General features: G+C 37.2%; 1 long non-coding RNA gene and 2 other non-coding genes across 5 annotated transcripts; 1 reads left to right on the top strand and 2 right to left on the bottom strand.

Moving 5' to 3' along the window:
* Positions 1–3,396, top strand: LOC102625154 (uncharacterized). 3 transcript variants are annotated; one of them, XR_008050824.1, is made up of 3 exons: positions 1–1,663; positions 1,751–3,015; positions 3,098–3,396. It is a non-coding gene; the product is annotated as an uncharacterized LOC102625154 (long non-coding RNA). The 3 variants fall into 3 exon arrangements; XR_373094.4 differs by having other exon boundaries at positions 1,751–3,396; XR_008050825.1 differs by having other exon boundaries at positions 1,741–3,396.
* Positions 3,397–8,764: 5,368 nt separating this feature from the next.
* LOC127899560 (small nucleolar RNA R71) lies at positions 8,765–8,868 on the bottom strand. Its single transcript, XR_008051438.1, has one exon. It is a non-coding gene; the product is annotated as a small nucleolar RNA R71 (small nucleolar RNA).
* An 11,047-nt stretch (positions 8,869–19,915) lies between these two features.
* LOC127899559 (small nucleolar RNA R71) lies at positions 19,916–20,019 on the bottom strand. The gene has a single exon (XR_008051437.1). It is a non-coding gene; the product is annotated as a small nucleolar RNA R71 (small nucleolar RNA).
* Positions 20,020–26,877: the final 6,858 nt, after the last annotated feature.

Below are 26,877 nucleotides of genomic sequence, written 5' to 3'. Positions count from 1 at the left end.
CATATTTGTATTATTATCGTGGGATGGTAATTGTGTCTGTTGATATTGAAATTTGCCTATAAAATTAAATTGTAGTTATATGATTATTTTTTGCTTTTATTTTTTTCGACAACATCGATGTCTGTTTTATTTGCTGATAACATGGACGGCTTCAGAATGTTGGTAATGTGTTTGATTGGGTTTGCATGTTCAATATGCATCAACTACATGTTTCGGTTAACTTTTGCAGGAGGGATACAAGTGGGTGCTTGTGATCCAGAATGCCTCAGTTTGGTGAGCCTTATAAATGATGTGCTGGAAGAGGTTTACAAGGCATAAATACGACAATGAAAATTTTCAGCTTATAGTTATCATCCTATGGTCCAGTGAAAGGAAGCATCTGAAAAAAGATTTGGAGTACATTAATCTTGTGAGCCTTATACTAGAGAAGGGATTTGACTTTTTGAAGCTTGACATGGATGTTGTAGCCATGGACACATTGTCGCCAGTAAAAAGAGGGTTGTTTAATAACCAGACCAGGTCTTCACAATCCCAACCACCCAATCAAACTATCATTGAACATCAACTATCACCTTGTACTCCTCAATTAAGCATCCCTGTTTATGATGAGCCTTTTTCCTAAGCCTCCCAAGAACATATATAATACCCTCCAACCATTGGAAAATCAACCAAAGAGTCCCGAAACTCACCACATACTCTACCATCAGCTGGACCATGGGCATGGACTTTTGAATACGGTGATGATGATGTTCTTATTGATGTTAATAGGATCCTTAAGGCATATGGCTATGAGAGTGGGTACAAGTACACTGAAGTTCAATCACAGCAAACTGAGCAAGTATATAGCGGTGATGCAAATTTAAGGAAGGGTGATAAAGTGTATGAAGATGCTAATGAGGATGCTTACAGTGTTGATTCTATTGGTTAGACTAATGAAGATGTGTGTGATGTTGTAAAATCAGATAGTGAGTCTGAAGTGGTTTATTTTACAGATCTTGGCGAATCTGATGGTTTATTTTACAGATAGTGAAAGCAATGAGAGGATAATGCACTCAACAGTGAGAATGATCAGGAAAATTCTGTATCGAGGACGGCAAAAGATTTGAGAGCGAGGATTTTTCAGATGTCTACATATGACAAAATTAAGCTGCAAGTTGGACAAGTGTTTGATTGTATAACTAGTTTCAAGATTGCTGAAAGATCATGCGATTCAAAACTCATGTGCATTGGATAGATAAAAAAATGGTTGATCCATATTGCAACTGTATGTACAGACAAAGGCTGGGAAGTGGAGGATCCATGCATCTCCATGCATCTGTTTTGGTGGATAAAGTATCAGTTGAGATTACAACTCTTAAAAGGGGGTGATCACAAGTACAAGCCAGTGTTTAAAAATCCAGAAGTAACTAGCAATTGGGTTTCTCAGAAGGTTTATAGTTCAATTATTAACAATCTTAGAATTGGGTCAGGAGCCAAGTCAGAAGAATTAAGGAAGAGATTCAATACTAGCACCACAAAGAAAAGGCTCTGTAGGGCTGAAAAGCAGGTTCTGCAAATAACTGACAGTGATCTTGCTAAGCATAAGCAAGATTACATGATTATAGCAATATTATCCTTACAAAAAATAACGATGCAACAGAGAAGATTCAACAAGAATTACAAGGTGCACAAGCATTTTTAAAAGGATTTTTATTCTATCTGTTGTTCCTTTAGACACCAACAATGACATATTCCCTTTAGTATTTTGCAGATGTGATCAGTGCAAGGATAACTGGATACAGTTTTTGGGATTGTTGGAAAAGCATATGAACGTTCAAAATGAGAAGGCTTTAACTATAATATCAAATAGACAAAAAGGTCTAATTCAAGCAATTCAATTTGTTTTTCTGAGATCTACCATGAGATATTGTGCAAGGAATATATATATGCCAAACTTTGATGGTGTATTCTGCGGAGGAGTTTAGAGGTTCATTCTGGAAAGCTGCTAGAGCAACTAATCGAGATGACTTTGAAAAAGAAATGGCTGCCATCCATGATTTGTAGCTGATTTTGGACATAATCATGAAGAAGGGCAACTATCAGCCTATCACTGGCTCCTCCAATCAGAACATCTATTTGCCCTATTATTGTTAAATCTTCACTCTTCTTTCAGTTGTTAAGCTTAGGCAGTATTCAACTTCTGTTCTACATAGAAAAGAAATTTACTGTGCATATTATATATTTAGATGAGGTTCAAGAACTTCTTGTTCTTGCTGATGGGCCTCAAGAATCTGAAATGTCAAGTAACCATTACTTGTGGTTTATTACTTTGCAAATTCGAGCTGTATTCAGGATGATGCTGCGCCTGCTAAAGATTCTATTATGTTTTTCATCATTTCGTTCACATGAAATGGAAAATGGGGTCTATTCTTTCCTATATGGCTCTTTATGCAAAAGTGATTTTGAGGATATTTTTCGATTCAAATGGAGAACTTTTTTTTTTTTTTGGCTTTTATCTACTGTTCCTAACCATATACAATCGGATGTCCCAAGTCATTCTAACTACCTATTATCTTATGCATATTTTTATTGTTGGCTATTTGTTCCATTTTTTGCTAGATATTTTTCATATTTATTTAAGAATATGTCACTTATTTTTAGTTATGTGAGACCTCAAACACTAATGGGGCAGGTCTTTATTTTATGGAAGACATTTTATTATCGGCAGTTAAAAGAAAATGGGAACAGCTGCAAAGAAAGGATTGCAACAGTAATTGACGCAGCTTCAGCAACCCCCTTCTGGAACAAAGGTCCCTTCTTTCTTATTTGTTTTGTTGTTTTATTTAATCTCTATTATGGATTTTCTTTTTTGTGTATAATTTTTTTGCTTGGTGGCTGAGAAAGTTCAGGAAAGCTTGAATATTTATTACCCAACGCAGGCAATAACTGCTGGAGTGCTGTCAGCAGTCAGTGACATGGTCAGAAACTCAACTGGCATTAAGAAAACTTCAGCTAACGAGTCTTCTTCTTAAAGTGGTTAGTATTTTTATTTCTCATTTCATCTCTTTTGTATTTGATTTTCTGCTCTAATTATCTTCAGATTTTTTGTGTTTCACAGGAGTAATAGCTTTTAACATCTTCCAATTTGTGATGGGTGCTTGCAATTCACTTTCTTATTAGTACTCTGAGTTTGTTTAGCGTTCGCTTTCTATTGGATTGTTAGTGTTCTCTTTGATCGGAAATTGGGGAATTATGTTAGTTTGGTGAATGCTTTATATTAAGAATTCAGTCCATCGTTGCCAAAATTTATGTACTCTAAAGCTTGAACTTTCTCTCCGTTCGTTTTCAAACTTATTTATTTATTGGCTCTGTACCAAATGCATGATTTCTCTTTATCTGTGTATTTGGCGCCAGTAATTTTTGTTGACATTTATCACTTCCTCTATGTGCTTGGTTAGAGGTTTGCTTCCTACAAAATATTTTGTAAAGGGGGACTTACGTGGTGGGATCAGTAATCAGACAAGTCTATTTTCAACTTCATGCTTTTGCGATTAAAAAGCTAATTCATCTGAAGAGGAGGTTTCTTTGTACAGTCTGGTGGATACAACCACCAGTTTCATGCCTTCAGGAGGCTGTGATGAAAGACATGGTTTTTTAGATGCTAATCATACTCCAAATAATCTAGCTTCATTAAAGGGAAGGGTAGATGATGATTTGTTTCAAACTCTTAACAACCCTCTGACTCAACTTGATCAGCATATGTTGAGTGGGCAAATGCCTGGTTTTGTTAACGACTACCAAACATCTAACTATGGAAATGTATGACTTCAAAATCTTGTTGTCGCTAGATTTTGATCAGGAAGCATGGAACCACCTTCAGTGGATTACTTGTTTGATTTTTTGGGTTTGGATTTAAGAATAAGCTCCTCAACGCAAATTGGAATAATTTACTTGCTGATGGATAACATATGGGTGAAAGTAGTTCAATGTCTATGAATGCTCCTGGTGTGAGTGCAGGTTTCCATGCACTTCCTTCTCTGGGATATACCATGCATTTTTAATTAGAAGCTATGATCTCTAAGGCTAGCTGATGCAGAGCAAGAAATTGAAGAAATCCTAATTATATTTAAATGTATAATATTTAGGAATATTTTAATTAATTTGTATTCTAGTTTAATTTGGTTTCTTATTTAGAGTCTTATTGTTTAGGTATTGCTTATTTGGGTAATATTCCTAATTTAGGCATAAGTCTTATTAAAATAGGTTTTCTAATCATATTAGGATAAGTCTTACTTAGTATAAATAAGTGTCTTTTGTAGCTTTTACAAGGGGAGAATTTTGAGTTTAATAATATTTCAATTTTCAAATCTCTTTGTGAGTATTTGAACAGTTAATTCTTGGTATTCTACGGAATCAACGAGTCTTAACCCCTAAATTCACGATATTCTTTTGAATCAACGTGAATTTAGTTGTTCTTTTGTTCCGGTATTCTCTAGAATCAACGGAATATTTTGAACATTAAACTTCCGCTGCATCACTAGCACTGTCCTGAAGCAGAACTCAGATGATAATGTCTCTTGCAGGACAATGTTGACACAGATCAGTTGCTCCTCTATTCCCACTATTTCTCCCTCGTCTGGCAAGGTTAATATATCTAACTTAGTGCATGTGGAGCTATTTTTCCTTACTAAGTCCTTGGAAAAGGCAGAGGCTGCGGTATCCAATCCTTTTCAGTTTGGCTATAGCAAGAATGATGGAGAAAATTGTTCCCAAAATAGTTCCACATATGGGTCCCCCATCAGTTCTTGGGCAGAACAGGGTCAAAGTGTGAAGCACAAATGCACAATGCTACTGTCTCGACTGCATATAACAAAAAAATGATGACACAACTAAATCAAATTGTAAAAGACTACAACCTGGTGAGAACCCTCGACCAAGGCCCAAAGATCGTTAGATGATTCAAGAGGGCGTAAAAGAGTTGTGAGAAATTTTACCAAACAGGGCAAAAATAATTGCATTTTTTTCACTAATAATTTTAATTTTATCTGTATTTTGTCAATAGTAATTTATGTTTTAATGCTGATACTATTCTTTATTCCCTTGAAATGGTTCAACAATGTAGCATAGATGCACTTCTAGAACGTACCATCAAGCACATGCTGTTCTTGCAAAGTGTGACAAAGCACGTTCACAAGCTAAATCAAACAGAGGAGTCTAAGATAACTTTAAGGCAGTCATCTTGCTTAAACTTGCAGCTAATCAAAAAGGAGGGCGGTTTGCTTTTAAAAGATAACTCTGAGGGAGGGGCGACATGGGCATTTGAAGTTGGTTCACAATCTATGGTCTGTCCTGTTGCAGTTGAGGATCTGAATTCACCTCGGCCGCTGCTCGTAAAGGTAGTAACTAGCCTTTTCTTTGAGTAGAAATTGTTTGGTTTGAGTAAACGTTCGTATATATGGCCTTGTTGACATATGCTTTCCAAGGAACGGGGTTTCTTTTTGGAAATAGCTTACTTAATCAGGGGAAGGGAGTGATGGAAGCAAGGAATGAGAAGATCTGGGCATTCTTTGTGCAGTAGCAGTACAAAAGCAATATCGCTGTAACAAATGAACTATAATTTCCTACTAAATTAAATTTGCTTGCTGTAAAAAATGAATGATTTATGCACAGCTTATTGAAGATGTTTAGATATGTGACGTTTGCCAATTTCTTTAGTGATTTATCTCAAAGAAACTGAGAACATACTGCAAGTCAACATTTCAAAAACTTTCATTTTTTTCAATTGGGTGATTTTTGTTCATATGCCACGTAGTGAATTTTGCACAATAAAGCAAGAGAACTTAAAGTGATTGGGTTCAAGTCAATTCGTCTTCTGGAGAACTCACGGATGTAACATTGGTAAATGCCTTGGATAACAACAATCTGATGGTTCATCAATAATTCTTTTCCCCAAGCCACCTTTGTAGCAGCAACTGGTAGGCCCAGTTGTCCACCTGCTATTATTATACTTTTCAGGGCTGGATACGTTAAAAGCAAGCTCGTGCTGCATTGCTTGCCATAATTGACCAGGTTCCAGTCAACACCCAGGTGGTTCTAACTAACAAGTTCATCTCCCCCAACCCAAATTATGACTGACTGGCCTCACTTCGTTTTTTGAGGGAAAATTCCATTTAGGTAATTGTGTGAGCTCCTTAAGAACTTGCAAATATATGTTTCTTATAGAGATGTACATCTGAATGGTGTCTAATGCTTTCTCAAATTATTTAGCTGTGGAAGATGATTATCGAAGAGGTTATTGCTGATGGGAAAAATTAGGTTTTTAAATTTTTTATCAAACCTTTTGAAGATCGCTCTCATATAATATATAAGAATTTGTATTCTAGAAATCGTACCTTGAAAATCCGAGTTGGCTTTTTCCGCTGAAGTGATTTAGGCTCCTAGATCACGATCCGCCACCACCACTCCTGTTAGATCACGATCCGTCACCACCACGCTTGTTAGATCACGAACTGTCACCAATGATCTTCCAGGTTATGACTGTTGAGTGTTAGAAAATGCATATTTATAAAGGAGAAAACCGTCATTTTACATTTCAAGTCTTACTAACAACCCTTACTTTTATGTATTTAACATTCTTATGATTTAATTACGTGTGTTTTATTTTAATTAAGTAATTTATGTATTTTAGGGGCATTATAGTCATTTCACAATAAAGGAGAGATCAGACGGCAAAACGGACATCACTTTTGAACTCAGGACGGTCGAAAACCTTAGGAGGAGCATAAAAGGAAAAATGGCACTATTCACATGTACGGTACTATTCACGTGTACGATACTGTATACGTTACTGTTCACGACACTGTTCACATAGACGGATGATGACGTGGCATTGACCGATGATGTGGCATTGACTGATGAGGTGTCACGATCCTGTTGGACTAAAATTCTTATGTACTGTTGATGGTGACGTGGCAGCATATCAGTGGACGAAAAATCTCGCGTACGGTGCATGCATCACACAGGATTATTTTCAACCAAACCGCGTTACTGTTCATCCGGGTCAAACCGTGTTACTGTTCATCCGCGTGGTCAAACCGTGGACTGTTGACTGATGACGTGGCGCAATCCTGAGCGTCCAAACTATTTTTAATCCGATGGCCATGATTTACTCCATGTATCTATAAAAAGGGGGCCTCCCCCCCCTAATTTGATATCTCTGAATCCATTTTTGGGATCCATTTTCTGTAATTCCCTCTCCATCTTGTATTTTCCTCGTATTTTAATAAATTCCCATTTTGCCCCTAGTTCAACTATGAGTGGCTAATTTTCTTTCAAGCTTGGGTTGAAGGTGAAGTCTCAACATGTGTCATGGGCTTAATTTGGTAAATTTATTTTCTCTTCCCCTCTAATTTTTGTGGATGTTTTGACTTCTCGTCGACAAATAATAATAGTCTTGTCTAGATACCGCCTTGGTTACACCGGCCCTCTAGTACAAGGTTATTATTATTTGGCACGATAAGCCCTTAGCACCATATTGATTAGAGCGTGGTTCATGAGGTGTGGATTCCCCCCTCATGATTTAATTGGCATTAATACGGATTATTTAGCCCATGATGCATGTTGATACGGATCCAGATACCCAAGTACGTCAATTCAATAGAATTCTCTTCAATTTCTTCTCGCCATTGCAATTCCAATTTTAGAATTTATTCTCGCCATTTTAATTTAAGTTTTAGCATATACCAAATCATTTCCACCATAAATCCAACAACCCATTTACAAAATTAATTCTACACAATTAAAATCCACCTCCTCGTGGGATCGACACTCGTCACCATAGATCTATACTACAATAGATTCGTGCGCTTGCGAGTACATTAAAATTTGCACAACAAGTTTTTGGCGCCGTTGCCGGGGAGGTAAGTAATTTTAATTCATAGAATTAATTTTTGTGAATAATTTCTTTTATTTGTTTTCTTGTATTTTTTTTATTATTAAAAAAAAAAAAGAAAAAAAAGTGAATTTACATTTAAAGGTTAGTATTTCTTTCCTTTTTCTCTTCTTTAAAATTCTGTAATTTAATTTTCAATTTAATTTTCTTTGTAATTTTTTTTGTTTATTTTATTAATTTAATTTTTAGTTAATTTATTTCACGTATTTATTTTTGTGTATTTTTATAGAAAGGTTGTAATAGCGCAATAAGGTTAGTATCGTAATTTCTCCATTTTCTTTATTTTTATTTGTTTTGTTCCCATCTTTATTTTTTGTTTTGTTTGCATCTTTATTTTTATTTTATTTATTTTGCATGCATGGTCGTAGGTCATTATTACCTAATCTTGAACCTATAGACCTTGAATTAGAAAAAACACTTCGCACACAAAAGCACATTAAAAATAAATTTGAAATGGATTTGCAACCACAAGAGAGGCCATTTAAGGACTACTTCAGTCCTTTAGCTAATTTGAGCACATCATGCATAAGATACCCTAATGTAGCTGCTAGGAGCTTTGAACTAAAACCTAGTGTGCTAAATTGTCTCCCCACATTTTATGGCCTAGAAAATGAGGATCCATATAATCATCTGAACGATTTTCATGCCATTTGTCAAACTTTTAAATATGAAAATTTTTCAGACGATGATGTTAAACTTAGACTATTCCCATTTTCTTTAAAGGATAGGGCTCGTTCATGGCTTAATACATTGCCTGCTAATAGCATTGCATCATGGGAACAAATGGTTACAAAATTTTTGAATAAATATTTCCCAGTACATAAAACCAATGCTATTCGCAGGGAAATCTCGGAGTTTACCCAGAGAGAGGACGAGCAATTTTTCGAAACATGGGAGCGATTCAATGGGCTACTCTTGAAGTGTCCACATCATGGGTACGAGAAATGGCACCAATGCCAATACTTTTTGGAGGGATTATTGCCGAATGTGCAAGAATGGCTAATGGCAACAAGTGGAGGAGAGCTAATGTCAAAAAGTGCATCAGAAATTTGGGAATTCTTCCAGCGACAAGCAGATAATTCCCAACAACGGAGTCGATCACTCAGGAATACTAGAAGAATTAAAGGAGTGAATGAGGTTCAAATTGGCGAATCAAATTCAGAAATCAAAGAAGTCAAGGAGATGGTTGAAGGTCTTGCTCGACAAATAGCATCATTATCGATTGCTAAATCAACAGAACCACATGACCATGACTCATACTCAGATCAAGCCAATGCCATAGGTGTAATGAGAAAGCCATCAAATTACAACCCATACTCCAACACATATAACCCTGGATGGAGAGACCACCCCAATTTTTCATGGTCTCAAGGATTCCAACAGAATGGACCAATAGCTCCAGCTCCACCAATTCCACAAAATCCTCAAGCCTCTCAGCCACCATTTAGACCATACAATCAGAACCAGAACCACTCTCAACCTAGACCATGGGAGGATGCATTCCAGAATTTTAGGAATGTTACTCACTCCACGATTGAGCAACAGAACCGCACCATTGATGGACTACGAAATGAATTGAGAGCGGGCTTCAACTCACAAGCTCAATCAGTTTCAAGCCTCGAGAAGATGGTGGGACAACTCGCTTCTTCAGTTCAGACCTTGGCAATGACTGTTGAGAAAGGAAAATTTCCAAGTCAACCAGTGCCTAATCCTAAAGGAGTGCATGAAGCGAGTACCAGTTCACCACAGCAGCATGGAGAGGTCAAAGCAATAATGACCTTGCGAAAAGGAAAAGAAATCGACAACAAAGTGGAGATGCTGGTGACAAAGGAAAATCAAATTGTACCTGTGAACGTTGAGGACTCACCACCGGAGGAGAGAGAAGAAGCCAACCCACGAGAATACGTTCCCAAAGCTCCATTTCCTCAGAGGTTAGCGAAAGGAAAAAAGGGAAAATCTACAGGTGAGATTCTCGAAATCTTCAAACAGGTAAGTGTTAACATCCCTTTACTTGATGCTATAAAGCAAGTTCCATCTTATGCCAAGTTTCTTAAAGATTTGTGTACTAAAAAGAGAAACATGCATGTTCAAAAGAAGGCATTTTTAACAGAAAACGTTAGTTCTATACTCCAACATAAAATTCCTTTAAAATGCAAAGACCCAGGCTCCCCCACTATCTCATGTAGTATAGGGAACCACACAATTGAGAATGCTTTGTTGGATTTAGGAGCTAGTGTAAATTTATTGCCTTACTCTGTGTTTGTGAAACTTGGACTGGGAGAATTACACCCAACTCCAGTGGTGTTACAACTTGCAGATCGGTCCACAAAAATACCTCGTGGTATTGTGGAGGACGTGCTTATCCAGGTAGACAAATTTTATTTTCCTGTTGATTTCATTGTAATTGACACTCAACCAATACAGGATTCAAGGAAGCACATCCCCATTATTCTAGGCCGACCTTTCTTGGCAACTGCGGATGCTCACATTCAATGCAGGACTGGAAATATGCAGTTGTCTTTCGGCAACATGACTATGGAGCTGAACATCTTCAACATTGCCAAACAACCTCACAATGCAGATGATGGAATTGTTGATGTGGATTTAATAGAAGCATTAGTTGATGACACTTTTGTTTCAAACCTTAGTGATCCTTTACAAACATGTTTAACTCACTTTGGTTTGGATTTTGATATTGACAGATCGGTCGATGAGGTCAATGCCCTGCTTGACTCAACACCATCTATGGACACTAATAAATGGAAGTCAAGAGTTGAGCAACTAGCACCATCAGAGAAGCAACTCATTCCATCATCAGAATCACCACCGAAACTCGAGCTCAAACCATTGCCCAACACTTTGGAATATGCGTTTTTGGGAGAAGAAAGTACTCTACCGGTAATCATCTCAGCATCCCTCAATGACGAACAAAAAGGTAAGTTGTTGGATGTTTTAAAAGAGCACAAAGGAGCATTAGGATGGACCATAGCAGACATTAAAGGTATAAACCCAGTAGATTGCATGCATTACATTCACCTTGATGAAAATGCTAAAACTACTAGGGAGATGCAACGTCGGTTAAATCCTAACATGAAAGAAGTTGTTAGAACTGAGGTCCTTAAGCTATTAGATGCAGGTATCATTTACCCAATTTCTGATAGTTCATGGGTCAGTCCTGTACAAGTTGTCCCTAAAAAGTTAGGAGTCACAGTAGTTACCAATGCTGATAATGAATTGATACCCACTAGAGTGACTACAGGATGGCGTGTATGCATTGATTATAGAAAATTGAATTCTGTCACACGTAAAGACCATTTTCCTTTACCATTTATTGATCAAATGCTTGATAGATTAGCAGGCCATGAATTTTATTGCTTTCTAGATGGTTACTCAGGATATAATCAGATTCCCATAGCACCAAAAGATCAAGAGAAAACTACTTTCACTTGCCCTTTTGGCACATTTGCATATAGGAGAATGCCATTTGGATTATGTAATGCACCTGCTACATTTCAACGATGCATGTTGAGCATTTTTTCTGATATGGTTGAACGATTCCTTGAAGTCTTTATGGATGACTTTTCTGTCTTTGGTGACTCGTTTGATCAATGTTTACATCATCTAACACTAGTTCTGCAGAGATGTATCGAGAAGAACTTGGTCTTAAATTGGGAGAAATGCCATTTTATGGTAAAACAAGGTATTGTTCTCGGTCACATCATTTCGAGCAAAGGTATTGAGGTTGACAAAGCCAAGGTGGATCTCATTTCTAATCTCCCTCCACCTAAAACAGTCAGAGAAGTAAGATCTTTCCTTGGGCATGCTGGTTTCTATAGACGTTTCATTAAAGATTTTAGCAAAGTTTCTAGACCCTTATGCAATTTACTTGCTAAGGATGTACCTTTTATCTTTAATGATTCATGTCTTATGGCTTTTGAAAAATTAAAGCAATTGTTGACATCATCACCCATCATTCAGGCCCCAAACTGGAACTTACCATTTGAGCTCATGTGTGATGCATCTGATTATGCAGTAGGAGCAGTATTAGGACAAAGAGTTGATCGAATTCCCCACGTTATTTACTATGCTAGTATGACATTGAATGATGCACAGTTGAACTATTCAACTACTGAAAAAGAAATGCTAGCAGTAGTGTTTGCATTGGAAAAATTTCGATCTTATCTCATTGGTTGTAAAATAATTGTGTTCACAGATCATGCTGCTCTTAAATATCTTCTCACAAAGAAAGATGCAAAAGCTAGACTAATTCGTTGGGTGTTACTTTTGCAGGAATTTGACTTGGAATTCAAAGATAAGAAAGGGTCAGAAAATGTTGTGGCGGACCATCTCTCTCGTCTTCACTTTGACACAATTACAGAGCCATTAATATTAAATGAGTCATTTCCAGATGAACAATTAATGAGTGTGGAAGTATTACCTTGGTATGCTGATATAGTTAATTATCTTGTTACAGGTAAACTTCCAGAGCATTGGACCAAGCAAGACAAGATCAAATTCTTTGCGGAAATAAAGAATTTCTTTTGGGATGACCCGTATTTGTTCAAGTATTGTGCAGACCAAATTGTTAGACGATGTGTCCCAGAAAATGAAATTCAGAATATCCTTTCATTCTGCCATGAACAAGCTTGTGGAGGCCATTTCAGTGCTAAGAAAACAGCGACTAAAGTTTTACAATGTGGTTTCTATTGGCCAACACTATTTCGAGACGCTTACACTTTTTGTTCTTCATGTGATAGGTGTCAACGAATGGGGAGCATTACACGAAGGAACATGATGCCACTAAATCCAATTTTAGTGGTTGAGATTTTTGACGTATGGGGTATCGACTTCATGGGACCCTTTCCCCCTTCTTTTGGCCATCAATACATATTGGTTGGTGTTGACTACGTCTCAAAATGGGTAGAAGCAATTCCTTGTAGGACCAATGATCACAAGGTGGTGATAGCATTTTTGAAAAGCAACATTGTTTCACGCTTTGGATTCCCTCGAGCAATAATCAGTGATGGTGGTGCCCACTTTTGTAACAAAGCATTCAAAGCACTTTTGACAAAGTATTCAATCACACACAAAGTGGCGACCCCGTATCATCCGCAAACCAGTGGCCAAGTTGAGATCTCTAATCGAGAAATAAAGCACATATTAGAAAAGACGGTGAGGCCAGACAGGAAAGATTGGTCATTAAGACTTGATGATGCATTATGGGCATATAGAACGGCTTTCAAGACCCCGATTGGGATGTCACCCTACAGGCTAGTGTATGGAAAAGCTTGCCACCTACCTGTGGAACTCGAGCATCGTGCATATTGGGCCATCAAGAAATTCAATTTTGACATGCAGCAAGCCAGCTCAGAAAGAAGATTACAGCTGGCAGAACTTGAAGAAATTCGCAATGACGCGTACGAAAATGCCAAGATTTACAAGCAACGAATGAAAGTCTTCCATGACAAGCACGTTATGAGAAAATCGTTCACTCCAGGTCAGAAAGTGCTTTTATTCAATTCTCGCTTGCACCTATTCCCAGGTAAGTTACGCTCTCGTTGGTCTGGCCCATTTATTGTTCATACTGTTTTTCCACATGGGGCAATTGAAATTAAAGACCCAAAGAATGGTGTAACGTTTAAAGTTAATGGTCAAAGATTAAAGCCATATCTAGAGTACCAACCACATGAAGAAGACACCGAAATAAATTTGAGTGACCCACCAAATTTGAATTGATTTTTTTTTTTCTTCTCGTTGATTTGATTTTTCTTTCTTTCTTTTTATTATTATTCTTTTGCTAATTGAAATTGTTTTTGCATAAGTGTGTTTATTTTACCATTAAGTTTTCTCTTATCATTTTTAATCATGAGTCTCATACTTAGACCGTTCCTCCTGAACATTCTTAAACCACTTCAACGTGTCAAAACTCATCTCAAAAGACAGATTCAATTTTGTAAAACACAACGCATTTGGGCTCTACAACCACCAGAGTTAGTAGCCTATGTTGAGGGTTTAGAAAGCCAACTCAGAGACATTGAGAGAAGTGTTTACGACATCCAGTTGGAGCTTGAGGTAAATTCAATAAGAGGACGATTTTAATTTTCTTTGTGTGTTTTAATTTGTTTTTCTATTTGTGTGCTTTAGTTTGTTACCCCAGTGAAGTGGCGGATAACGGTACTCCGTGACAATCAAGTCGGTTACTTCAGTTTCCCATAATAACTGATATTCTGAGGCGAAGGTATGGACAGAAACGAGATTCTAGCGAAGCTTCACAAGCGATTCCCTTCACTTCCTCAGAATGCCCTCCTTACGATCTATAAAGCTCGGTCCGAACGCATGCGATTATTCATGAGGAATAACATACCTGCTGACATCCGTTGGTTAATCGAGGCTAAAGTACGATCGGCAGGTGAGTTACCTCCAAAATTTATTGCATACATGCCTGGTTGTGGTAAAGGAAATTATGCAAGAAAACGACGAGCTCGAAGAATTTCTGTTGCTTGTCATAAGTGTGCCAGAATGAGTTGCAATAAAAACCCATGTTCTTTAGGAATGGTGTCTGATAACAGGGAAGATAAGATTCAATTCATTAGGGATGGCTTGAATAAGGAGTCATTGGATGATATCCTTTTGTCTCTTGAAACGCATCCCAGTGGATATGTGCAAGGAGCAATTCTCCAGTTATGGCCATTATTCCAGAAAGAGCATGCACGATATAGTCTCGGGAATCTGACTATAAACGACCCTGTTTGCCTGTTTATAAGAAAACTGGATGGGAAGCCTATCCTCGACCCATAGAGGGCGTTCAAGCCGTTTCTGGACGTAAAACCAGAGGAAGATGTGAGCCACAGTCGCAACTACGTGTAAATATCCTTTTACTTTACTGTTATTTTATTTCATTTTACTGTTGTTTTATTGTTTGCATTATTGTCTTTAATAATTTTATTACTGTTTGCTTTTTCCTTTTTACTGTTTTCTTTTTGACTCGCGAGCCATGTGCTTCATGCGTTATTTGACACTAACATGTTACCTCATTCACAGCTGTGACCCACTATCACCAAGACTCTTAAATGTGATTTCTTTTGTCAAACACTCACAAATTGTTTTTGAGAAATATTCCAATGGCAGCTACTCCCAATAGACAATTCAAGAACATTTGTGTGCTTTCTGGATTTACCTATGGCAAACATAAAGAGTTCGTTGAGGCAGCCATAGATCTTGGTCGAAGCATAGCAGCGAGAAATTTACATTTGGTGTATGGAGGAGGTAACCGAGGGTTATCAAAAATGGTCTCCGAAGCAGCTTTTATCAGAGGAAGTCAAGTGTTAGGCATCATCCCAAGAGTCCTAAAACCATTGGGCAGTTCGCCTGACTCATCAACTGGAGAAGAGTTAGTCGTCTCAGGTATGCAAGAAAGAATAACTGAAATGCTTAATCATGCTGATGCTTTTGTTTTCCTTCCAGGAGATCTTGCAACACTAGAGGCACTTATGACACTAGCATCTTGGGCCCATCTGCACATCCACCAGAAACCCATCGGTTTGTTAAATGTCAATAACTTTTATGATGGCTTTATCGCATTTCTTAACCATGCAATAAAAAACTATTTCATTCCCTCTAATGCGAAAAAACTCTTTATTTGTGCTCACACTGCTAATGAGCTACTTGATATGTTACAAGCTTATCGACCGGAGCCAGACCCCTGGACCTTTGTGTTGGAGCGTCCAAATAATGATGGTAACAGTAGCCGCAGTAAGAAGTACAAATTAGATTTAACTCTCCGCCTGTAAATATTTTCTTCTGTGTTGCACCACCCAGGTGATGTCTTCTAAACTCTACTTCTTTCATTTCAAACATTGAGGACAATGTTTCGTTCTGGTTGGGGGGAGGGAATAGTCGACAATTGTGGAATTTTGGTTAAGTTTTTACTAATTTTTTGTTGTAGAAACTAACTGTTGCTAACTTTTTGTGTTGAAGATGGCTGAATATGGAGTGTAGTTACTCTAGAAACGCATCTTCATTGTTTAAAAACAAATTCAAAAAAAAAAATTCAAAAAAAAAAAAAAATTTAATTTCAGACATTTTCTTTTTCTTTATTATGTGTTTATGTTTATTTTTCTTCTTTAATTTCTCCTCTATAAATATACATTTTCCAACTTTTGAGTCAAAGATGGCTGAATATGGAGTGTAGTGCCTCTAGAAACGCATCTTCTTAGTTAAAAAAAAAAAAAAAATTTCTAATAAATTTTTCTACATCATTTTCACATTCCTGCATACATATTTTTCTTTCATGTTTAGAATAGGTTGGGGGGTAGAATGTTGTTAAAAAAAAAAAAAAAAAAATATTTGTGTTATTTGTTTTAACATTGGATGACATGATTAATTTCAAATTTTATTATTTGTATTATCTTTGGTCTTAAGTGATGTTACGCTATGTTTGCTACTTTACATGTTGATGTCGGAGACAAATATGAGTTGCTTGAAGGAATGAACATGTCATAAATAAGTGCCAAGTGAGTTGTTGAGCCTATCATTTTCTTGGAGAGTAACCCTTTTGCCCATTCTCTATACAGCTTAGCAGTTTATTATTTTATACACGATCTCTACATTTCTTTTAAGTTAACCCTTTAAAAAAAATGGTAAAAAAAAAAAGAAAAAAAAAAGAAAAAAAAAGAATGTGTTGCTACATTTGGAGGCCCATCTAACTAGTAGATATGGAAAATTATTTAGAGCCCTAAAAGACGATGGAGAGGCCATCTTTGATCCGTTTGAGCCTTTCAAGCCATCCCTTTTATTTAATATCCATAGTTAACCCTTTTGAGCCTTTAAAAAAAAAAAAAACATTTTCTTTGTCAACTTATCATCTTGACCCACTCCGATTTGGAGTATTACCTGATATCTTATAAGTTCCATCACCTATGTATGTTTGAGAAAATGTAAATAATTATTTTGTTCAGTGAAGTTATGCCAAATAAAAGCAAAAAAAAAAAAAAAAACAAAAAAAAAAAAAACAAAAACAAAAACAAAAGTTGTTGTTTCAAAAAAAAAAAAAAAGGTGAAACCCCCCTTGCAACTCCCAAAAAAAAAAAAAAAAAAAAAAATTCTCTGCATTTTTCTCAAACATACACTTTGTTTTCCTTATTTTCCTTCTTTGTTAGCCATGTCCCTAGCCTACGTTTCGTCCTAATAAAAGTCCTTCTTGATTTTAGGAAACTATAGTTTGAAGTAGAAGCTAGTTATATGGGCTAAAAAGATGTAGTGATGCATAATTAAAAAAAAAAAAAAAGATAAATAAAGTGGGTTGACTAACATTTTATTTGACTTGAGATCGTATTATTTCTAAGCTGAGGGCATATTTATTTCATCTTGGTGAGAGCATGTGATATCACTTCTTTATTATTTTCTCTCTCAATTACCATTCATTGGAGTGACTATTTTTATTGGGATTAATTTATTTGTGAGAGTGTCACTACTTCCAGTGAGATTTTGGGGTTTGACATGTCATTCTTGAGAGTAGCTAAAACAAAGTCTACTGGGCTAATTCATGTGGATGGTTGATGTGGGTGTGATGTTGCTTTAGACTGGAGATAATGCTTATACTTTTATTTGATTGCTATCATTAATCTGATGGAATAAATACGAGTGTTTCTATTAAAACAAAAAAAAAAAAATTATTTTGAATTTGAATTTTGTTTTCGCTTTATTTGCTAGGGACTAGCAATAAGCTGGTTGGGGGGTGTGTTGAGTGTTAGAAAATGCATATTTATAAAGGAGAAAACCGTCATTTTACATTTCAAGTCTTACTAACAACCCTTACTTTTATGTATTTAACATTCTTATGATTTAATTACGTGTGTTTTATTTTAATTAAGTAATTTATGTATTTTAGGGGCATTATAGTCATTTCACAATAAAGGAGAGATCAGACGGCAAAACGGACATCACTTTTGAACTCAGGACGGTCGAAAACCTTAGGAGGAGCATAAAAGGAAAAATGGCACTATTCACATGTACGGTACTATTCACGTGTACGATACTGTATACGTTACTGTTCACGACACTGTTCACATAGACGGATGATGACGTGGCATTGACCGATGATGTGGCATTGACTGATGAGGTGTCACGATCCTGTTGGACTAAAATTCTTATGTACTGTTGATGGTGACGTGGCAGCATATCAGTGGACGAAAAATCTCGCGTACGGTGCATGCATCACACAGGATTATTTTCAACCAAACCGCGTTACTGTTCATCCGGGTCAAACCGTGTTACTGTTCATCCGCGTGGTCAAACCGTGGACTGTTGACTGATGACGTGGCGCAATCCTGAGCGTCCAAACTATTTTTAATCCGATGGCCATGATTTACTCCATGTATCTATAAAAAGGGGGCCTCCCCCCCCTAATTTGATATCTCTGAATCCATTTTTGGGATCCATTTTCTGTAATTCCCTCTCCATCTTGTATTTTCCTCGTATTTTAATAAATTCCCATTTTGCCCCTAGTTCAACTATGAGTGGCTAATTTTCTTTCAAGCTTGGGTTGAAGGTGAAGTCTCAACATGTGTCATGGGCTTAATTTGGTAAATTTATTTTCTCTTCCCCTCTAATTTTTGTGGATGTTTTGACTTCTCGTCGACAAATAATAATAGTCTTGTCTAGATACCGCCTTGGTTACACCGGCCCTCTAGTACAAGGTTATTATTATTTGGCACGATAAGCCCTTAGCACCATATTGATTAGAGCGTGGTTCATGAGGTGTGGATTCCCCCCTCATGATTTAATTGGCATTAATACGGATTATTTAGCCCATGATGCATGTTGATACGGATCCAGATACCCAAGTACGTCAATTCAATAGAATTCTCTTCAATTTCTTCTCGCCATTGCAATTCCAATTTTAGAATTTATTCTCGCCATTTTAATTTAAGTTTTAGCATATACCAAATCATTTCCACCATAAATCCAACAACCCATTTACAAAATTAATTCTACACAATTAAAATCCACCTCCTCGTGGGATCGACACTCGTCACCATAGATCTATACTACAATAGATTCGTGCGCTTGCGAGTACATTAAAATTTGCACAACAAGTTTTTGGCGCCGTTGCCGGGGAGGTAAGTAATTTTAATTCATAGAATTAATTTTTGTGAATAATTTCTTTTATTTGTTTTCTTGTATTTTTTTTATTATTAAAAAAAAAAAGAAAAAAAAGTGAATTTACATTTAAAGGTTAGTATTTCTTTCCTTTTTCTCTTCTTTAAAATTCTGTAATTTAATTTTCAATTTAATTTTCTTTGTAATTTTTTTTGTTTATTTTATTAATTTAATTTTTAGTTAATTTATTTCACGTATTTATTTTTGTGTATTTTTATAGAAAGGTTGTAATAGCGCAATAAGGTTAGTATCGTAATTTCTCCATTTTCTTTATTTTTATTTGTTTTGTTCCCATCTTTATTTTTTGTTTTGTTTGCATCTTTATTTTTATTTTATTTATTTTGCATGCATGGTCGTAGGTCATTATTACCTAATCTTGAACCTATAGACCTTGAATTAGAAAAAACACTTCGCACACAAAAGCACATTAAAAATAAATTTGAAATGGATTTGCAACCACAAGAGAGGCCATTTAAGGACTACTTCAGTCCTTTAGCTAATTTGAGCACATCATGCATAAGATACCCTAATGTAGCTGCTAGGAGCTTTGAACTAAAACCTAGTGTGCTAAATTGTCTCCCCACATTTTATGGCCTAGAAAATGAGGATCCATATAATCATCTGAACGATTTTCATGCCATTTGTCAAACTTTTAAATATGAAAATTTTTCAGACGATGATGTTAAACTTAGACTATTCCCATTTTCTTTAAAGGATAGGGCTCGTTCATGGCTTAATACATTGCCTGCTAATAGCATTGCATCATGGGAACAAATGGTTACAAAATTTTTGAATAAATATTTCCCAGTACATAAAACCAATGCTATTCGCAGGGAAATCTCGGAGTTTACCCAGAGAGAGGACGAGCAATTTTTCGAAACATGGGAGCGATTCAATGGGCTACTCTTGAAGTGTCCACATCATGGGTACGAGAAATGGCACCAATGCCAATACTTTTTGGAGGGATTATTGCCGAATGTGCAAGAATGGCTAATGGCAACAAGTGGAGGAGAGCTAATGTCAAAAAGTGCATCAGAAATTTGGGAATTCTTCCAGCGACAAGCAGATAATTCCCAACAACGGAGTCGATCACTCAGGAATACTAGAAGAATTAAAGGAGTGAATGAGGTTCAAATTGGCGAATCAAATTCAGAAATCAAAGAAGTCAAGGAGATGGTTGAAGGTCTTGCTCGACAAATAGCATCATTATCGATTGCTAAATCAACAGAACCACATGACCATGACTCATACTCAGATCAAGCCAATGCCATAGGTGTAATGAGAAAGCCATCAAATTACAACCCATACTCCAACACATATAACCCTGGATGGAGAGACCACCCCAATTTTTCATGGTCTCAAGGATTCCAACAGAATGGACCAATAGCTCCAGCTCCACCAATTCCACAAAATCCTCAAGCCTCTCAGCCACCATTTAGACCATACAATCAGAACCAGAACCACTCTCAACCTAGACCATGGGAGGATGCATTCCAGAATTTTAGGAATGTTACTCACTCCACGATTGAGCAACAGAACCGCACCATTGATGGACTACGAAATGAATTGAGAGCGGGCTTCAACTCACAAGCTCAATCAGTTTCAAGCCTCGAGAAGATGGTGGGACAACTCGCTTCTTCAGTTCAGACCTTGGCAATGACTGTTGAGAAAGGAAAATTTCCAAGTCAACCAGTGCCTAATCCTAAAGGAGTGCATGAAGCGAGTACCAGTTCACCACAGCAGCATGGAGAGGTCAAAGCAATAATGACCTTGCGAAAAGGAAAAGAAATCGACAACAAAGTGGAGATGCTGGTGACAAAGGAAAATCAAATTGTACCTGTGAACGTTGAGGACTCACCACCGGAGGAGAGAGAAGAAGCCAACCCACGAGAATACGTTCCCAAAGCTCCATTTCCTCAGAGGTTAGCGAAAGGAAAAAAGGGAAAATCTACAGGTGAGATTCTCGAAATCTTCAAACAGGTAAGTGTTAACATCCCTTTACTTGATGCTATAAAGCAAGTTCCATCTTATGCCAAGTTTCTTAAAGATTTGTGTACTAAAAAGAGAAACATGCATGTTCAAAAGAAGGCATTTTTAACAGAAAACGTTAGTTCTATACTCCAACATAAAATTCCTTTAAAATGCAAAGACCCAGGCTCCCCCACTATCTCATGTAGTATAGGGAACCACACAATTGAGAATGCTTTGTTGGATTTAGGAGCTAGTGTAAATTTATTGCCTTACTCTGTGTTTGTGAAACTTGGACTGGGAGAATTACACCCAACTCCAGTGGTGTTACAACTTGCAGATCGGTCCACAAAAATACCTCGTGGTATTGTGGAGGACGTGCTTATCCAGGTAGACAAATTTTATTTTCCTGTTGATTTCATTGTAATTGACACTCAACCAATACAGGATTCAAGGAAGCACATCCCCATTATTCTAGGCCGACCTTTCTTGGCAACTGCGGATGCTCACATTCAATGCAGGACTGGAAATATGCAGTTGTCTTTCGGCAACATGACTATGGAGCTGAACATCTTCAACATTGCCAAACAACCTCACAATGCAGATGATGGAATTGTTGATGTGGATTTAATAGAAGCATTAGTTGATGACACTTTTGTTTCAAACCTTAGTGATCCTTTACAAACATGTTTAACTCACTTTGGTTTGGATTTTGATATTGACAGATCGGTCGATGAGGTCAATGCCCTGCTTGACTCAACACCATCTATGGACACTAATAAATGGAAGTCAAGAGTTGAGCAACTAGCACCATCAGAGAAGCAACTCATTCCATCATCAGAATCACCACCGAAACTCGAGCTCAAACCATTGCCCAACACTTTGGAATATGCGTTTTTGGGAGAAGAAAGTACTCTACCGGTAATCATCTCAGCATCCCTCAATGACGAACAAAAAGGTAAGTTGTTGGATGTTTTAAAAGAGCACAAAGGAGCATTAGGATGGACCATAGCAGACATTAAAGGTATAAACCCAGTAGATTGCATGCATTACATTCACCTTGATGAAAATGCTAAAACTACTAGGGAGATGCAACGTCGGTTAAATCCTAACATGAAAGAAGTTGTTAGAACTGAGGTCCTTAAGCTATTAGATGCAGGTATCATTTACCCAATTTCTGATAGTTCATGGGTCAGTCCTGTACAAGTTGTCCCTAAAAAGTTAGGAGTCACAGTAGTTACCAATGCTGATAATGAATTGATACCCACTAGAGTGACTACAGGATGGCGTGTATGCATTGATTATAGAAAATTGAATTCTGTCACACGTAAAGACCATTTTCCTTTACCATTTATTGATCAAATGCTTGATAGATTAGCAGGCCATGAATTTTATTGCTTTCTAGATGGTTACTCAGGATATAATCAGATTCCCATAGCACCAAAAGATCAAGAGAAAACTACTTTCACTTGCCCTTTTGGCACATTTGCATATAGGAGAATGCCATTTGGATTATGTAATGCACCTGCTACATTTCAACGATGCATGTTGAGCATTTTTTCTGATATGGTTGAACGATTCCTTGAAGTCTTTATGGATGACTTTTCTGTCTTTGGTGACTCGTTTGATCAATGTTTACATCATCTAACACTAGTTCTGCAGAGATGTATCGAGAAGAACTTGGTCTTAAATTGGGAGAAATGCCATTTTATGGTAAAACAAGGTATTGTTCTCGGTCACATCATTTCGAGCAAAGGTATTGAGGTTGACAAAGCCAAGGTGGATCTCATTTCTAATCTCCCTCCACCTAAAACAGTCAGAGAAGTAAGATCTTTCCTTGGGCATGCTGGTTTCTATAGACGTTTCATTAAAGATTTTAGCAAAGTTTCTAGACCCTTATGCAATTTACTTGCTAAGGATGTACCTTTTATCTTTAATGATTCATGTCTTATGGCTTTTGAAAAATTAAAGCAATTGTTGACATCATCACCCATCATTCAGGCCCCAAACTGGAACTTACCATTTGAGCTCATGTGTGATGCATCTGATTATGCAGTAGGAGCAGTATTAGGACAAAGAGTTGATCGAATTCCCCACGTTATTTACTATGCTAGTATGACATTGAATGATGCACAGTTGAACTATTCAACTACTGAAAAATAAATGCTAGCAGTAGTGTTTGCATTGGAAAAATTTCGATCTTATCTCATTGGTTGTAAAATAATTGTGTTCACAGATCATGCTGCTCTTAAATATCTTCTCACAAAGAAAGATGCAAAAGCTAGACTAATTCGTTGGGTGTTACTTTTGCAGGAATTTGACTTGGAATTCAAAGATAAGAAAGGGTCAGAAAATGTTGTGGCGGACCATCTCTCTCGTCTTCACTTTGACACAATTACAGAGCCATTAATATTAAATGAGTCATTTCCAGATGAACAATTAATGAGTGTGGAAGTATTACCTTGGTATGCTGATATAGTTAATTATCTTGTTACAGGTAAACTTCCAGAGCATTGGACCAAGCAAGACAAGATCAAATTCTTTGCGGAAATAAAGAATTTCTTTTGGGATGACCCGTATTTGTTCAAGTATTGTGCAGACCAAATTGTTAGACGATGTGTCCCAGAAAATGAAATTCAGAATATCCTTTCATTCTGCCATGAACAAGCTTGTGGAGGCCATTTCAGTGCTAAGAAAACAGCGACTAAAGTTTTACAATGTGGTTTCTATTGGCCAACACTATTTCGAGACGCTTACACTTTTTGTTCTTCATGTGATAGGTGTCAACGAATGGGGAGCATTACACGAAGGAACATGATGCCACTAAATCCAATTTTAGTGGTTGAGATTTTTGACGTATGGGGTATCGACTTCATGGGACCCTTTCCCCCTTCTTTTGGCCATCAATACATATTGGTTGGTGTTGACTACGTCTCAAAATGGGTAGAAGCAATTCCTTGTAGGACCAATGATCACAAGGTGGTGATAGCATTTTTGAAAAGCAACATTGTTTCACGCTTTGGATTCCCTCGAGCAATAATCAGTGATGGTGGTGCCCACTTTTGTAACAAAGCATTCAAAGCACTTTTGACAAAGTATTCAATCACACACAAAGTGGCGACCCCGTATCATCCGCAAACCAGTGGCCAAGTTGAGATCTCTAATCGAGAAATAAAGCACATATTAGAAAAGACGGTGAGGCCAGACAGGAAAGATTGGTCATTAAGACTTGATGATGCATTATGGGCATATAGAACGGCTTTCAAGACCCCGATTGGGATGTCACCCTACAGGCTAGTGTATGGAAAAGCTTGCCACCTACCTGTGGAACTCGAGCATCGTGCATATTGGGCCATCAAGAAATTCAATTTTGACATGCAGCAAGCCAGCTCAGAAAGAAGATTACAGCTGGCAGAACTTGAAGAAATTCGCAATGACGCGTACGAAAATGCCAAGATTTACAAGCAACGAATGAAAGTCTTCCATGACAAGCACGTTATGAGAAAATCGTTCACTCCAGGTCAGAAAGTGCTTTTATTCAATTCTCGCTTGCACCTATTCCCAGGTAAGTTACGCTCTCGTTGGTCTGGCCCATTTATTGTTCATACTGTTTTTCCACATGGGGCAATTGAAATTAAAGACCCAAAGAATGGTGTAACGTTTAAAGTTAATGGTCAAAGATTAAAGCCATATCTAGAGTACCAACCACATGAAGAAGACACCGAAATAAATTTGAGTGACCCACCAAATTTGAATTGATTTTTTTTTTTCTTCTCGTTGATTTGATTTTTCTTTCTTTCTTTTTATTATTATTCTTTTGCTAATTGAAATTGTTTTTGCATAAGTGTGTTTATTTTACCATTAAGTTTTCTCTTATCATTTTTAATCATGAGTCTCATACTTAGACCGTTCCTCCTGAACATTCTTAAACCACTTCAACGTGTCAAAACTCATCTCAAAAGACAGATTCAATTTTGTAAAACACAACGCATTTGGGCTCTACAACCACCAGAGTTAGTAGCCTATGTTGAGGGTTTAGAAAGCCAACTCAGAGACATTGAGAGAAGTGTTTACGACATCCAGTTGGAGCTTGAGGTAAATTCAATAAGAGGACGATTTTAATTTTCTTTGTGTGTTTTAATTTGTTTTTCTATTTGTGTGCTTTAGTTTGTTACCCCAGTGAAGTGGCGGATAACGGTACTCCGTGACAATCAAGTCGGTTACTTCAGTTTCCCATAATAACTGATATTCTGAGGCGAAGGTATGGACAGAAACGAGATTCTAGCGAAGCTTCACAAGCGATTCCCTTCACTTCCTCAGAATGCCCTCCTTACGATCTATAAAGCTCGGTCCGAACGCATGCGATTATTCATGAGGAATAACATACCTGCTGACATCCGTTGGTTAATCGAGGCTAAAGTACGATCGGCAGGTGAGTTACCTCCAAAATTTATTGCATACATGCCTGGTTGTGGTAAAGGAAATTATGCAAGAAAACGACGAGCTCGAAGAATTTCTGTTGCTTGTCATAAGTGTGCCAGAATGAGTTGCAATAAAAACCCATGTTCTTTAGGAATGGTGTCTGATAACAGGGAAGATAAGATTCAATTCATTAGGGATGGCTTGAATAAGGAGTCATTGGATGATATCCTTTTGTCTCTTGAAACGCATCCCAGTGGATATGTGCAAGGAGCAATTCTCCAGTTATGGCCATTATTCCAGAAAGAGCATGCACGATATAGTCTCGGGAATCTGACTATAAACGACCCTGTTTGCCTGTTTATAAGAAAACTGGATGGGAAGCCTATCCTCGACCCATAGAGGGCGTTCAAGCCGTTTCTGGACGTAAAACCAGAGGAAGATGTGAGCCACAGTCGCAACTACGTGTAAATATCCTTTTACTTTACTGTTATTTTATTTCATTTTACTGTTGTTTTATTGTTTGCATTATTGTCTTTAATAATTTTATTACTGTTTGCTTTTTCCTTTTTACTGTTTTCTTTTTGACTCGCGAGCCATGTGCTTCATGCGTTATTTGACACTAACATGTTACCTCATTCACAGCTGTGACCCACTATCACCAAGACTCTTAAATGTGATTTCTTTTGTCAAACACTCACAAATTGTTTTTGAGAAATATTCCAATGGCAGCTACTCCCAATAGACAATTCAAGAACATTTGTGTGCTTTCTGGATTTACCTATGGCAAACATAAAGAGTTCGTTGAGGCAGCCATAGATCTTGGTCGAAGCATAGCAGCGAGAAATTTACATTTGGTGTATGGAGGAGGTAACCGAGGGTTATCAAAAATGGTCTCCGAAGCAGCTTTTATCAGAGGAAGTCAAGTGTTAGGCATCATCCCAAGAGTCCTAAAACCATTGGGCAGTTCGCCTGACTCATCAACTGGAGAAGAGTTAGTCGTCTCAGGTATGCAAGAAAGAATAACTGAAATGCTTAATCATGCTGATGCTTTTGTTTTCCTTCCAGGAGATCTTGCAACACTAGAGGCACTTATGACACTAGCATCTTGGGCCCATCTGCACATCCACCAGAAACCCATCGGTTTGTTAAATGTCAATAACTTTTATGATGGCTTTATCGCATTTCTTAACCATGCAATAAAAAACTATTTCATTCCCTCTAATGCGAAAAAACTCTTTATTTGTGCTCACACTGCTAATGAGCTACTTGATATGTTACAAGCTTATCGACCGGAGCCAGACCCCTGGACCTTTGTGTTGGAGCGTCCAAATAATGATGGTAACAGTAGCCGCAGTAAGAAGTACAAATTAGATTTAACTCTCCGCCTGTAAATATTT

This window comes from Citrus sinensis, chromosome 8 (assembly GCF_022201045.2).
Source record: "Citrus sinensis cultivar Valencia sweet orange chromosome 8, DVS_A1.0, whole genome shotgun sequence".
Classification (NCBI taxonomy): domain Eukaryota; kingdom Viridiplantae; phylum Streptophyta; class Magnoliopsida; order Sapindales; family Rutaceae; genus Citrus; species Citrus sinensis.
This window is presented reverse-complemented; position numbering and strand designations above follow the sequence as displayed.